The 15,157-nt window shown below is 37.3% G+C and overlaps 1 protein-coding gene across 1 annotated transcript in view; it reads left to right on the forward strand.

Annotated features, from left to right (window-relative positions):
- Positions 1-6,187: 6,187 nt before the first annotated feature.
- The window catches only part of ARMCX1 (armadillo repeat containing X-linked 1), a 48,513-nt gene continuing 39,543 nt past the window's right edge, over positions 6,188-15,157 (forward strand). The window contains exon 1 of the mRNA XM_055376583.2: positions 6,188-6,324. The gene's annotated coding sequence lies outside the window, so the exon portion shown is untranslated. The remainder of the gene's footprint in view (positions 6,325-15,157) is intronic.

Raw genomic sequence — 15,157 nt, forward strand, 5'->3', positions numbered from 1 at the left:
GTTGAACTAGTTTACACTCCCACCAACAGTGTAAAAGTGTTCCTATTTCTCTACATCCTCTCCAGCACCTGTTGTTTCCTGACTTTTTAATGATTGCCATTCTAACTGGTGTGAGATGGTATCTCACTGTGCTTTTGATTTGCATTTCTCTGATGGCCAGTGATGATGAGCATTTTTTCATGTGTCTGTTGGCTGCATAAATGTCTTCTTTTGAGAGTGTCTGTTCATATCCTTCGCCCACTTTTTGATGGGGCTGTTTGTTTTTTTCTTGTAAATTTGTTTGAGTTCATTGTAGATTCTGGATATCAGCCCTTTGTCAGATGAGTAGATTGCAAAAATTTTCTCCCATTCTGTAGGTTGCCTGTTCACTCTGATGGTAGTTTCTTTTTCTGTGCAGAAGCTCTTTAGTTTAATGAGATCCCATTTGTCAATTTTGTCTTTTGTTGCCATTGCTTTTGGTGTTTTAGACATGAAGTCCTTGCCCATGCCTATGTCCTGAATGGTATTGCCTAGATTTTCCTCTAGGGTTTTTATGGTTTTAGGTCTAATATTTAAGTCTTTAATCCATCTTGAATTAATTTTTGTATAAGGTGTAAGGAAGGGATCCAGTTTCAGCTTTCTACATATGGCTAGCCACTTTTCCCAGCACCATTTAATAAATAGGGAATCCTTTCCCCATTTCTTGTTTTTGTCAGTTTTGTCAAAGATCAGATGGTTGTAGATATGTGGCATTGTTTCTGAAGGCTCTGTTCTGTTCCATTGGTCTATATCTCTGTTTTGGTATCAGTACCATACTGTTTTGGTTACTGTAGCCTTGTAGTATAGTTTGAAGTCAGGTAGTGTGATGCCTCCAGCTTTGTTCTTTTGGCTTAGGATTGACTTGGCAATGCGGGCTCTTTTTTGGTTCCATATGAAGTTTAAAGTAGTTTTTCCCAATTCTGTGAAGAAAGTCATTGGTAGCTTGATGGGGATGGCATTGAATCTATAAATTACCTTGGGCAGTATGGCCATTTTCACAATATTGATTCTTCCTACCCAAGTGTTCTTTAATAAGTTTGTGTGTGTGTGTGTGTGTGTGTGTGTGAGAGAGAGAGAGAGAGAGAGAGAAGGAGAGAGAGATTCTAGACCCAAGACCCTTCAAAACGTGGGACTTAGGGGGGCCTTCTGGCTCAGTCCTAAGAGCCCTCCTGCCTAGTTATGAGGCTAGGGTAGCAGTGGACAACATTTCTAAATGTTTTGGAGAGATAGCTGGTCTTATAGTCAGTTCTGGGTCTGACTCTGGCCCTGGGTCCCCAGATTCTTACTCTAGTGTTGTTGTAGTAGTAGAATTAGGGCTTAGAGGCTGGTTTAAGGTTTTGAGTACAGTGGGTTTGCTGGGTCATGCACATATAAGAAATCATATAACACCACTTTTCAAAGGTGAAAATGCAGTCCTTCTTCTTGGGCAAAAAGGTCAATTTCTGAAAATCATATGAACTGATTGGTCCTTGAGGCAGTTTAGTGTAGGGGAAAGAATATAATCTGGAGTGAGGAATGAATGGGGAGGGATATTAACATTTCTCTTCCCCTTTTATTTTTCAGACATAAAGGAGAAGATTTGGGAGAGGGAGAGGATAAATCCTGATTTGAACTCTTTGAATTTGAAGTGCTTATGTACTATGATTTGAATATGGTTTATCCCCATCCAAAGTCATGTTGAGGATGGGTTCCCAATGTGACAGTGTTGGGAGGTGGTACCCTTAAGAGGCGTTTGTGTCATGAGGAATCTGTCCTGATGAGGGTATGAATGCAGTCTCTTTGGAATGAGAGAGTTCTTGTGCTCATGGGACTGGATTAGTTACTGTGAGAAGGTTGGTTGTTATAAAGTGAGTCTGCCTCTTGTGCTTGGTGTCTTTTGCGTGTACCTGTTTCCCCTTTTGTTTCTTTGCCATATTTTGATGCCCTCAAAAGAAGTTGTCGGATGTGACTGCCCAGTCTTGAACTTCCCAGCCCTCAAAACTGTGAGTTAAATAAAACGTTTCTTTATAAATGTCTAAGTCTTAGGCATTCTCTTATAGCAACACACAACAAACTAAGACACTGTGGGACTTCCAAGTGGAGAAGCTCAGTATTTATTTGAGAGGTATGGGTCTAGAGCTCAGAATAAATGTCTGGGCTGAATATACATATTACAGATGATAACAGAAGAGTAAGTCAGGTAGCCTTAGTGAGGAGTACAGATGGAAAAACTGAGGACAGAACACTGAGGAAGCCTAGTACATGTGGGGCTTTGGCAGAGAATAGTGCAGAATTGAAACCAAGGGTAGAGCCTTCCAGCAGTATTATCATGCATGTCCTTGTACATCCTTCTTTTTTCTTTAAAAAATTGTGGTAAAATATACATAACATTTACCATCTTCACCATTTTTAGGTGTACAGTTCAGTGACATTAAATACATCCACATTGTTGTGCAACCATTACCACCATTCATCTCCAGAACTGTTTCCTTTTCTTTTATTTTTTGAGATGGATTTTCGCTCTGATTGCCCAGGCTGAAGTGCAATGGCACGATCATGGCTCACTGCAACCCCTGCCTCCCGGGTTCAAGCGATTCTCCTGCCTCAGCCTCCCAAGTAGCTGGGATTACAGGCACCTGTCATCACTCCCGGCTAATTTTTTGTATTTTTCATAGAGACGGGGTTTCACCATGTTGGCCAGGCTGGTCTCGAACTCCTGACCTCAGGTGATCCACCCACCTTGGCCTCCCAAAGTGCTGGGATTACAGGTGAGAGCCACCACGCCCCGCCCAGAACTGTTTTCATCTCCCAAACTGAAATGTTTACCCCTTAAACAGTAACTCCTCCCACTGCTCCCTCAGCCCCTGCAAAGTGCTATTCTACTTTCTATTTCTATGAATTTAACTACTCAAGGTGCCTCATTTTAGTGGAACCATATATGATTTGTCCTTTTGTGACTTAGCATAATATTCTTCTATTAGTCTACTTGGGCCGCTACAACAAAATACCACAGACTGGGTGGCTCACAAACAGCAGAAACTTATTTGCTGGAGGCTAAGGAGTCCAAGATCAAAATGCCAAAAGTTTCTGGTAAGGGCTTTTTTCATGGCTTGTCAATGGTTGCTTTCTCACTGTGTCCTCATGTGGCCTTTCCTTGGTGCGTTGAGAGAGAGAGAGAAAGAGAGAGAGAGACACTTTCTGATGTCTCTTCATATAAGGATACTAATCCTACAAAATCAGAACCCCACCCTTATGATTTCATTTAACCTCAGTTACTTCCTTAGAGGTCCTATTTCCAAATACAGCCACACTGAAAGTTAGGGCTTTAACATGTGAATTTTGCGGGCACACAACCATTCAGTCCATAATGGTTCTCAAGCTTCTAGTTCTTTACACAGAATTGGAGTACTCTATGTTCAATTTCAGAACCTGGTTTTTGAAATGTAATTTTCATAGTTATAGGGTACCATAACAATTACAGAAATCCTACAGAACCTTCCTTCATCCTTCCCCACCCCAGATTTCTGCTTCCAAATTAATTTCAATTTCTTTTTAAAATTACTTTTAATTCCAGATTACTTACAATTCTCTTAACTATTTCTTCTGATATTGCCTTTATATTTTTTATTAACCATTTTATTTCTTGATTTTTGAATTTTATGTATCAGCTGGGACTTCCTACAGTGGAAGGATTCAGTTGTCTTATACCTCCCATCCTATACAAAACCATACTTCTCCCATGTTCTCCCAATATATTGTTGTTGTTGTATCACTATATTATGTTCAATCAATATTCAGTGTTTACATTATGTCTGTGTAAGGATTTTTCACAATTGAGACATTAGAAGGAGAGGCAGATAAGTGCATGGACTCTGCCACTAGACAGCCTGGCTTCAAATCCTGAATTTGTCATGTAATAGCTACATGATCTTGAACAAATCTCTTCCACTCTCTGTCTCACTTTCCCCATATTTAAAATGGGGAATGGCATATCTCATAAGATTTCTATGAAGATTAAAAGATTAAACACTCAGAGTCATACTTGGTACATAGTAATTGGCATCTATTATATATTATTGTTGTTCATTGTATACATTTTTTCCCTAGAGTTCATGGATCCTTCTGTATTCCTGCTCCATTTTGGAAGATTACTCTTCAGGCCTAATGTACAGCTATTGTCCTAGAAACTCCCTTGTCATCATAGTGGAATTTTCTTAGTCTCTTTTTCATGTTGGATCTTGCTTTCCCTACATCCCATGGCTTAATCTTTCTTGATTTATGACCTCATTTTGACAAAGTAAATCTAGGTTTATGAGAAAGAGTGTATAGTATATAAATACCTTGAGATTTTGCCTGTCTGAAAATGCCTGTATTCTACCCTTACACTTGACTGATAATTATTGGATATAAAATTCTAGGTTTAGGTCATTTCCCTCAGAATTTTAAAAATTTACTTTTCAAATCAAAGCTGTATATGCATATAGTTTAACAATCCAATACAGTCATGCACTGCATAACAACATCAATGATGGACAGCATATACGATGGTGGTCCCATAAGATTATAATGAAGCTGAAAAATTCCTATCAGCTAGTGATGTCGTAGCCATTGTAATGTCGCAGCACAACACATTACCTTTTCTATGTTTAAATGTTTAGATATGTAAATACCATTGTGTAACAATTGCCAACAGTATTCAGTACAGTAACACGCTGTTCAGGTCTATAGCCTAGAAGCAATAGTTTATACCATATAGCCCAGGTAGGTAGTAGGCTATATCATCTAGGTTCGTGTAAATTATACTCTGTAATGTTCACACAATGACTGTATCACAGAACAATGCATTTCTCAGAACGTATCTTCACTGTTAAGCAATGCATGAGTATAATCATACAAGGCTAATGTATTAGTCCTCTTGAGCTTCCATAACAAAATTCCACAGGTTGGGTGGATTAAACAGCAAAAATTTATTTTCTCATAGTTATGCAGGCTAGAATTCCAAGATCAAGACGCAATCAGCGTTAGTTTCTGGTGTAGCCTCTCTTCCTGGCTCGTATATGGCCACCTTCTTGTTGTGTCCTCACATGGCCTTTTCTCTGTGTGGGCGTGGAGATAGAGAGAGATCTTTGTTGTCTCTTCTTATAAGGACACCAATCCTATCAGATTAGGGCTCTATTCTTAGTACCCAATTTAACCATAATTACCTCCTTAAAGGCTCTATCTCTGAATACGGTCACATTAAGGGTTTAGGGCTTCAATATATAAATTTTGGGGGACACGATTCAGTATATAACAGCTTACTATGAAAAACAGCAATATCCTTGTATCGCAACACTATTTTCTATACCCAGAAACAATAAATTTCAACTCTTTTAATGTATTATTTTGGTATTATCTACCTATGTCAAAATAACGTACTTATATTGTTTCTTGATTTTTGAGTTTTAAGTCACTGACTTCCCACTATGGGAGATGAGTTTAGCTCTTCTTTTATACTCACCCCTGCTTATTGTAATCATACATTTCTACATTTCTTATACCCTGCCCTCTCAATTGCTTTATTCTTATTTTAGTTATATTGACAGTATTATGTTGACTATGTACTTGTTATTGACAGTTGAGTTACATAGTATATTAGGATTATTTTTTCCCGTCCTGTACAACTTTTTATTTTCTCTAGATTTAATTTCTTCCCCCCTCTCTTTTTCTATGTATTTATCACCAATTTATTTCCAAAATACACTCCCAATTATGTAAATATTCTTCCATTATGTTTAAATAAATTAGGTATTCCAACAATTTCATTTTCTGGACAAAGTTTCTCTTGGGAATCTTTGGACCTGCTTTAAACTAGACTGGTTGCACTCTAGGCATGCAACACAACTTTTATTTTGGGATCTCTTTTCACAATAATCTTGGTGACTTTCCTTGCTCACTATTGTGTTAGATTCACTGTTTCCTGGATCTCACATCTCCCTCTTTCTTGGTTTATGCTCTCTTTTGGCGGAACAGAACATATCTTCCAGTAGCTTCCTGAGAAAGTGTATATGCAAAGCACACTTCTGAGATCTTTCAGGTTTGAAAGTCATTTTTCTTTTTTTTAATCAAAAAATTTTATGTAAGCAAACAGCATACAGTATTCAAAGGAAAAAAATTTAATATATTCAAGAATCACATCATGACAAATGATACAAATTTGTGAAATATCATTTCTTCCTCTTTTTGTATTTTTTTGTAGATGGTTTTGCCACATTGCCCAGGATGGCCTTGAACTCCTGGGCTCAAGTGATCCACTTGCCTTGGCCCCCCAAAGTGCTGGGATTACAGGTATGAGACACTGAGCACTTTTCTATTTTAACTAACCTTGCCATCTTTTCCCCTGTGCTTTTCTGTTACTGTCCTCTCCTGTTTTCCTACTACATTGACAGGTTATCTTGAAAATGTCATTTTTCTACTCCAATACTTGATTGATAGCTTGGCTGGAGATGGAATTTTGAACTGGAAATTCTCTAAGAATTTTGAGGACATTGTTTCATTGTATTTTAGCTTCCAGTGTTGCTGTTGAGAAGTCAGATGTTACTCCAGTTCTTTTTTATATATTTACTTTTACACTAGGTAATACATTCACATGGTTCAAATTAATAATAAAAAATGCAGTGAAAAACCTTCCTCCAACCAACATTCTTCTTCCACTCAGTTCCTCTTTTCCGAAAACAGATAACTATTGTTATTAGTTTCTTTTTCATACTTCCAGGATTTCATCTTGCATATGTAAGGAAACATAAATGTAAATATTCTTATTTTACCCCTTTTATAAATGATGAAATATAGAATATATATGCGCATATATTCACACACTTGCTGTCCTGCACTTTGCTTTTTTTAGGTTGTTTATTTGCTTGTTTTACTTAACAAGATATCACGGAAGTCTTTCCACATGAGTACATAATTTACTCGCATTTTACAGCTGCATAATCTCCCTTTGTGTGAATGTACCAATTTTATTTAGAAAGCTCTCTTCCAATGAATATTTTGATTATTTCCAGTCACTCCAATGACAAACATTGCTTCAGTAAATAATCTCCAGTCTTCTGCCAGGGTCGGGGAGGGATAGTCACTGAGGTACTTGGAGTGGAAGGGTGAGGGTCTGTTTTTGAAACATTTAACCAAGCCTCCTATTTTTGGTCTTATTTTCACCCTTGCTTATTACAGAATACTATTCTCTGAGGTTGGGGGTTATGTGATGTAAGTTAGATTACTTCTCACCTTTCTCTACTTTAGGGATAGGATGCAGCTATCTCAAATCTAATAAGTTGATTGCAATGTGCCCATCTGTACTCCAGCTTCTAAAATTGTGTTACTGTTGTCTCCTATCCTTTTCTTTTTTTATTGTACCTTTAAATATCTTTACTGTAATTTTAGTGGGATTTTTAGGAAGAAATAAAGTCTAATGCTAAGTTCATCCCCAAATATTTTATTGGGAGTTCATGCCTTAGAATTTTGAAATTATCCTTCTGAAATCGTTTAGTTGTGTGTGGTTTGAGAAGCCTAATGCTCTTCTATTTCTTGTCCATTATACATGACATTTTTTTCCTCTCTGAAAATGTTTAGGTTCTTCTTTTCATCCTTAATATTTTGAAACTTATCAATAATATGATTTTTTAATTTTGTAGGGGTTGCTATGAAAAGAAAAATCATGATATTAAGTAAGTCTATTTTTATTCATTTTGATAGGAACTTAATGGGCTGTTTCAATCTGGTGACACATATTTTGCATTAGTTCTTTAATGATTTTTTGATTTCTTGTATTAGCACTTTGATTGTTTCTTCTTACCATTTTTCTGTTCTTTTGTTATGGAACTTGTACTATTTCTATGTTTTACCTCCCATATGATAATTTTATTATCTTTTTCCTATTTTAAAAAATCTCTTTCTTATTGTGTTCTACATTTGGGGATTTCTTCCCCCTACTCTTTTGATCTTCTATTGATACATGGAGCTTTTCCTGACCTCTGATTGTTTCTTTTAAAATAGAATTCTGCACATGTCTCATGGATATTATATATTCTTATCTATTTATGGATATTATAGATTTTTATGGCTTTCTTCTGTTTCATGTATTGTCTATTTTACTCTCAGCTTCCTTTTTATGGCCGTTTGTCTTGGTCTCACCAAAACAATGTTAGTCCTCTAACAAACATATATTTATCTTTAAGAATGAGCCCCTCCATAGGGTTAGGAGGGATCCAGTTATATCATTGCAGCACACACAAGTGCCAGTTTTCATAGATACTTTTTTTTTTCTGAGCATTCTGTTGCCCACACTGGAGTGTAGTGGTGTGATCATAGTTTGCTGTAACTTTGAAATCTTGGGCTCAAGTGACCCTCCCACCTCAACCTCTGTAGGTACTTTTTATTAGGCTAATTAGTTTACATGGAGAGGAATCCTTCAATCTCCTTCCTTGGGCATATAAGCACAGTTGACAGTGCTCAGGAGGCTGAGCAAGGGAAAGGACCTTGAGTGGGGAGAATGTCTCACCTTTCAATATGCAAACTCTCACTTAATTATTCCTTTTTTTTTTTTAGTACAACTTATTATACCCACCTTCAGCTGCACTCATAAGTTCAGACCTTTTCTGGTTTAACTTCTCCAGAAAGTAAACCATCTGTTTTCTGAGAGAACTCACCTAGTATAGGGGCTGGAGGAGAAGATCTTGGGGTCTAACTGCCCCTTATTAAAAATTTCAACTAATGGGCTGGGCGCGGCCGCTCACGCCTGTAATCCCAGCACTTTGGGAGGCTGAGGTGGATGGATCACTTGAGGTCAGGAGTTCGAGACCAGCCTGGCCAGCATGGCGAAACCTCATCTCTACTAAAAATACAAAAATTAGCCTGATGTGGTGGCAGGCGCCTGTAATCTCAGGCTGAGGCAGGAGAATGGCTTGAACCCGGGAGGCAGAGGTTGCAGTGAGCTGTGATTGTGCCACTGCACTCCAGCCTGGGTGACAGAGCAAGACTCTATCTCACGAAAAAAGAAAACAAAAATTTCAACTAATCCTTTTGTTCTTAGTCCAATGAGGACCCTTCAGCAGTTAACTGGTGCCTCAAATTCCTGAGCTTCTGTATTGCTCTGTGGAGTGAATCACATACTCCTTACTCATCATCATCATTAATGGGAGATTGGAGTTTCAGCTTTTCCTGTTTTTCTAGGTCATTCAATGTTTATCCACTGATCTTCCAATATTTTGTTAATATATTCCATGAACTATTATTTCTTCTCCATTTCTGTTTGTATTTCTGATTATTTTAATGAGATTTCAAGATGGACTTGAGATAAATGCATATGTTGTATTCTGTATTAGGACTGTCTAGAGAAATAGAACCAATAGGGGAATATATGTGTGTATACATATATATATATATACACATATATATATATACACATATATATATATACACATATATATATATACACATATATATATATACACATATATATACACATATATATACATATATGTGTATATATATATATAGAGAGAGAGAGAGAGAGAAGAGAGAGAGAGAGATTCATTTTTAAGGAGTTGGCTCACATAATGGGAACTGACAAGCCTGAAATTTTTAGGGCAAGCTGGCAGGCTGAAAAGTTAGGTAAGAGTTGATGTTGTGATCTTGATTCTGAAATCCATAGGGCATGTTGCAGGCTAGAAAGTCAAGTAGGATTTCTATGTCTTGAGGCAGAAGTCCTTCTTCTCCAGGAAGCCTCAAGTTTTGCTCTGAAGGTCTTCAGCTGATTTGGTGAGACCCATCCAGACAATGAAAAACAATCCATTGTGTCAATAGATTATAAATGTGAATCACATCTACAAAATGCCTTCACAGAAACATCTAGACTAGTTTTTAAACAAACAACTGGACATCACAACCTAGCCAACTTTACACATAGTATTAACCATCACAGTCTACCCTTTGTCACCTTGGCACCCATACACATCTCCTTAAACCATACGTAATCTCTAAATGTAGACAATAACAAAGCAATACCTCCACTTATCATGATACAGATATCCTGTGTTCAACTGAAAATGCACCAACCTTTTCCCCAGAAGAGGACGCAAAGTCCTTGGGCAATGTTTACACTTCTCCTTGATATCCTGTAACTTAAATGCTATGATGTAAAGCTAATACATATTTTGTTATATGACAAGGGAATAAGATATTTGCTATATACACACACAAAGATATTTGCTATATACACACAAACAAACATAATCATAATGAAATAAGGAGAAAATACACATGACAATTACAGTCCTCATTTCTGCAATTGGTTATGTGGTCACAGCTGGTTTTTATAACTAGTTTCTTTCACTATCCATTCCATATTCCCTCTGCCCTCAGCAAGTACTCCAGCTGGTCATGGTTTTTTGCTAGGTCAGGTGACCTACACCTTCATTCCTGAAGAGTTTGGGTCTTTATTAGTCCTGCTTGAATTGAGTTATTGTAGCTTTCCATTGACTTTAATCACAGGGCATGGAAACACTAAGGGGTACTAGTACCAGTACTAATACTAGTGGATATTAGTACTAGTATTAGTACTAAGGAATACTAGTGCATGGTAGCACTAAGCCCTAAGGGATATCCTATATTCCAGACAAGCTGTTCCTTACTTCCATTGTGGAATAGACTCACATTTCCCCCTTGTTAATCAAGACCAATAACCCCAGCTAGTACAGCAAATCTGTTCATTGCCTGTTTATTCACAGGCATGAGAAGCCCAAAGTGGCCTGGTGGCAGTCTTAACTTCAGTGGAATCATTGTTGAGTTTCCTACTGGAAGCATTTCTCCCTTTGAAACTAAGATCTTCAGACCGGCAGAGCATAAGATCATGGAGGCAGGAAGCAAAAATTTTGGTAGTGGAACACTAGGGGTGATAGAGAGTGATGCCACTCCCATTTCCACCCCTTGATTCCTGGGCCCATGAAACCTGGCTATGAAAAAAATAGCACCATATATTGGATTGCTGATGTAGATCACATAAAACTTCCTGGAGAACATTACTCCTATATAGAGTTGCCTGTAAGAAATTGTTACCTACCTCATGCTGTAACTGAGTCTTCAAAAGGCCATTCTGTTAAGTCAGCTGCTTCAGGATAATAGGGAACATGGTTTAATACCAGTAATTCCATGACCATGCACCTATTGTTGCACTTCACTTGCTGTGAAGTAAGTTTCTTACAAGAAGCAACGCTGTGCAGAATACCATAATAGTGAATAAAATATTCTGTACATCCATGGATGACAGTTTTGGCAGAGGCATTGCAACCAGGGAAGGCAAATCCATATCCAGAGTGTCTGTTCCAATAAGAAAAAAGTGATGCCCCTTCCATGATGGTAGTGGTCCAACATAATCAACCTGCCTCCAGGTAGCTAGTTAATTTCCCTGGGGAATGTTTCCATAATGGAGGACTCAGTTTTGGTCTTTAATGCTGGCAGGGTTAATCTCCTTAGACAGGGATGGAAGGGCTGTCTTTACTGGCAAAGAAGACTCAGTTGAATTTAGGGGTTTAAATTCCTTAACGAAGGTCCCCAGCTTCATCAGGATCTACCCATATGTTCTCATTTGAACTTTCAGAATCCAATTCCCTCCTAATCAATGCTCTCACTTTAACATCAGACACCCTGAGAGTTGGGAATTCAATTTACATTGTAATTCAGCCACTTGCAGACATAGAAACTTCCAGGTCATTTATACAGTACTTGTGTTGGGAATTTGAAGCCCTGAGCTCATCCCTTTCTTCTGCAACTTTATCCAGCACGATTAACAGCAACCAGCTAATCTCATCTTACTTGTTAGTTTGACAAAAAATGTCCTCAGGTATAAAATACATGTTTGGTCACTCAGAACCTTGACTCTTCCAAGTATGTGATTAGGAGTATCCAGTGATGATATTTTGTGTATTTTTTTCTTTTCTGTTTTCTTTTCTCCTCCCTTCCTTCCTCCCTTTCTTTCTTTCATTTCTTTCTTTCTTTCTTTCTTTCTTTCTTTCTTTCTTTCTTTCTTTCTTTCTTTCTTTCTTTCTTTCTTTCCCTCCCTCCCTCCCTCCCTTCCTTCCTTCCTCCCTCCCTCCCTCTCTCTCTTTCCCTCTTTCTCTCTTTATCTCTTTCTCTCTTTCTTTCTTTGACAAAGTCTCACTCTGTTGCCCAGGGTGGAGTGTAGTGGTGCAATCTTGGCTCACTGCTACCTCCGCCTCCTAGGTTCAAGCGATTCTCGTGCCTCAGCTTCCTGAGCAGCTGGAATTACAGCCAGCTGCCACCACACCCAGCTAATTTTTTTGTTATTTTTAGTAGAGATGGGGTTTTGCTATGTTGGTCAATCTGGTCTTGAACTCCTGGCCTCAAGTGATTCTCCCGCCTTAGCCTCCCAGAGTGTTGGGATTACAGGCGTGAGCCACTGTGCACAGCCATGTTTTGTGTATTTCTACTGCCTCATCATGCCATTGACTATCCGTGTTCTCTTTACCACTGGAAACAGAGTTATTAGTATCTTTAAATCTAATCAGATTAGAGAACTAATTCTAAAACCACAGAATTCACACTTAAGATTCTTTATAGAAATAATATAAAAATAAAAAGTACAGAGAATTAGAACAGTGCAGTAAGGATGATTTAAGTTTAAAATTTTAAATTAATGCTGTTTGTTGAGATAACAGTTATATTTTAAATTAGAAGTATGGGCCAGATGATGGGACATAGTTTCTCAGAAAAAAATATATCCACATTCTTATTTGCAAAATCAGAAAGCTCATTTATCTTTCTGAATCACTTGTCAAGGATAAATTGGCAAGTCAATACTTGAAAAAAAATTTGGTTGTCATCAGAGCAGAAAATGAAGTCATTCCATGTCTAATTAATAACTTTATAAACAGCGGATTTCTAAAAAGTGGGCCCCTCTTTTCTCCCCACTAACATTATAAAATTATAAGTGTATCTTAATTGGAAGAAACATTCTTCAATAAACAAAGTAAGGCATTGTTATCAGTAAAATAATAAAAATTGGGGCCTGATCCACAAAATGTCTTTTTCTCTTATTACCCCCTAGCTAAAGAACATTCAATTCCTCAACTGTAGTTATATCTGCATCCAAATCTCTAACAAATGTGTCGTGTTATTAGAGCTTCAGTTGTATTATAATACGGTAATTTTGGAGTCCTAATAAAGGAAAAGGAGTCAGGCTGGCGGGAGCAGGAGAAAGCAAGAAGAGAAAGCAGATAATCTATAAGCCTGTCTTTCTTCATGGTCCAGGACACATACCCCTCCTGCGCAGATAACTCACAATCTTCTTGTGTCCAGCTATTACCAAACCCTCGTCTGATAGAAAAATGCAAGTTAGCTCACTGCAACCTTGGCATTATCAGTACTGCACGCAGCCCTCTCCAGCACAAGCACCATCCTAAAAAATCGCCAGCAAGCCTTTGTCTTTTTGCAGTCAGCTCCTCTCTTCCTGATTTGCTTGTTGCTTTCTTGCAGCATATTTTCATACTTTCTCTAATAAATTTACCTTTATTTACCTACAATTGTCTTGATAAATTCTTTTTACTGCTCATGCCACCAGCCTGGATAGTTGATACCCGTGGCAGTAATCTTGTATTTGACTAATTGGTTTTGGTCAAGGCTTCACATAAAAAATTATTTCTTCACTTAATTTTCTTTCACTTTTAACACAAGCTAGAAATTATATCTTTACCTAAATGAGTGATTCATATTCAAAGGCAACCTAATATGTAGTGTCTGTTTTACTGAATGTTGAGATTTAAACAATGAGGCTTCTGTTCAGTAAGTAGTATTCTGATTTAGAAATTTTTACATATATTTGAAAGGAAAATATGGGCTAAATAAATAATATTGCTGTGGAAATTATCTATTTAGATTTAGAATAACTGTACCAACAATAGTTATTACTTTTCTTTTTCTTATTGAGATAGAGTCTCACTGTGTCACCTGGGATGGAGTGCAGTGGTGGAATCACTGTTCACTGCAGCCTTGACCTCCTGGTCTCAAGTGATTCTCCTGCCTCAGCCTCCTCAGGAGCTGGGACTACAGGTGCATGCCACTATGCTGGGCTAATTCTTTTTTTGTATTTTTTGTAGAGATGGAGTTTTGCCATGTTGCTCAGGCTGGCCTCGAACTCCTGGGCTCAAGCGATCCATGAACTTCTGCCTCCCAAAGTGCTGGGACTGCAAGGGTGAGCCACCACACTTGGCCTGATTATTACATTTACTTTTGTATTTTGAAGTACACTGAGATAGTTGAAAAGTAACAGACCTTTTAAGACAGTATCAAAGATGTGAAACAAAAAACAAACACCTCATCAGAAGTACAGAAGAACCTAATGGATATGACTGAAGGTGGAATTTGTTGTTTGGGAGATTTAATCATGGAATTCTTCCTAAATTAAAAAGAGATGGAAATTATAAAAGAAAGATTGAGTGACATAGAAATTAAATCCAGTAGATCTAATATCTACTCAAGGTTTGTAAAAAAAAACAAACAAAGAAATAATAGAAAGAAATTTCCTGAAAGTCTGGGTCCTCTAGATTTAAATGCCCCACCAAATGCTGAGTAAGAAAAATAGTTAGACACATCTTAAGCACATAAAACATATAAAATCCTACATGCTTCCAGAGGGAGAAAAAAGGTAATTTTTAAAGAGAAAATTAAAATGTAATTGGATTTTTTTACCCAAAAAAGTTTATGTTAGAATGTAATGGAGCAATGTCTCTAAAATTCTGAAGGAAAAAGATCATGAACCTAGAAGTCTGTATACAACCAATTAATCATTTGTAGTAGTAATATTCTGTAAAGTTTAATGCAATTGTTTGTAAAGAATTCCTAAAATTATAGTGACATACTATAATAACAGAGTAAAAAATAGAGAAATAAAACTGAAGTTCAAGGTAATGTGAACACATTTGGAAGCGGAGTTAGGATATAATTGAAAGCATATTAAAGGTCGCATCTTACTTGAGATTGAGTGCAGTTATAGATAGTGGTTAAATGGTGACATTAGTAGGAAATACATTTATATACATTTGGTAAAATTTTCACTTGTAGTCAATAGTAGACTAGCATTAAAATGTAGAATTTTCAAGTGACTAGA

This window comes from Gorilla gorilla, chromosome X, assembly GCF_029281585.2.
Source record: "Gorilla gorilla gorilla isolate KB3781 chromosome X, NHGRI_mGorGor1-v2.1_pri, whole genome shotgun sequence".
Taxonomy (NCBI): Eukaryota; Metazoa; Chordata; class Mammalia; order Primates; family Hominidae; genus Gorilla; species Gorilla gorilla.